This window comes from Poecilia latipinna, unplaced genomic scaffold, assembly GCF_001443285.1.
Source record: "Poecilia latipinna isolate Pla-1442-1.1 unplaced genomic scaffold, P_latipinna-1.0 Scaffold2165, whole genome shotgun sequence".
NCBI lineage: Eukaryota > Metazoa > Chordata > Actinopteri > Cyprinodontiformes > Poeciliidae > Poecilia > Poecilia latipinna.
The window spans coordinates 98,570-99,922 of record NW_015114781.1 but is presented as its reverse complement, the minus strand read 5'-3'; positions in this window follow the sequence as shown (position 1 = coordinate 99,922).

Sequence of the window (1,353 nt, the reverse complement as noted above, 5' to 3'; positions counted from 1 at the left end):
TATATAAAATGGAGCTGTATTTCCTTCAGCCCACTGGCTGCAATGTTGACACCGAGATGCCGTGAGACCCAAGTTCTGAACATAGTTCTTCTACTTTGGGTTGATGGGGTAACAGGTCCAGAAGGGAACCACAGACATCTCTCCCAAGCCAGACGAGACACATAGACCATCTTCATCAGTTCATTTTAAATCCTGCATCATATTCAAAAACAATCTAATTATTAATAATAATGTCACCAAAAGCTGCTACTGCTGCTCATCTGATGGAGACATAAAAGAGAAGCTAACATTCTTTTAAAAACAAATATAAACATTTGTTTACCAGTTGGTTTAATAGTTAAAATATAAGAAAATTGAAAAACCAACAGACTCATAACCAGTTTACAAGAAGCATCGAAATGGACTCATTTATCTCCTTCCCGGCTATCAGTAATGTGGGCTGCTGATGCTGTGCTGCTGTTGGTGTCAAGCTCTCAGTTACACAGAAAAAGCTGGAAGACATTACGTTCTGTCTATTGTTTACGTTCCCGCACCGTACAGAACAAATGAGTTCGAGTGGGTCGTTTACAACCCACCAAATATGGAGCGGCAGCACCATTTCTTTGGGATCATTCTTTATTCTTTTTCTGTGCTAAAATTAAACCAAAATTATTTCTTTGTAGCTCTTCTCCAAGCAGGCAAAATTTCTTGTCACAATTTACAACAGCAGCAGCAGATGTTTGTAAGTTACATTTAATTTTACTTTTAAGATATTTTTAAGTCAAGTATGATTCAAAATTTTAAACCTGATAAAATGATGAAAAATCCCATTTTTCCAATCTTCCCTAGGAACAAACATGGATAGAGAGATATGGATATGGATGGATATGTTAATGAACAGTGAAAAATTTGCGTAAAGTGTAAGGGAGTTGTAATTACAACTGTCCATCCGTTTCATCCATCCATTTTCTACCTCTTGGGTCGGGTTGTGGAGGTAGCAGCTTAAGAAGGGAGGTCCAGAGCTGAGGTCGGAGATGAGCATAACGCCAATGGGCGAACGGAGGTGATGGAGTCTTCCAGGTTGAATTTTCTCTATCAGCTACATTTCTAAGGGAGAGCCCAAACACCCTACGGAGAAAACCCATTTCGGCTCTTGGGACGTGGAGTGTCACCCCTCTGGTGGGGAAGGAGCCGGAGCTGGTGTGTGAGGTTGAGAGGTTTCGGCTAGAAATAGACGGTCCTACCTCGACGCACGGCTCCGGTTCTGGAACCAGTCTCCTTGAGAAGATTACCCACCCTTCTTGGAGTCCTTGGAGGGGATTTAATTTAATAATAATTAAATTATTATTTAATTATAATAATTAAATAATAATT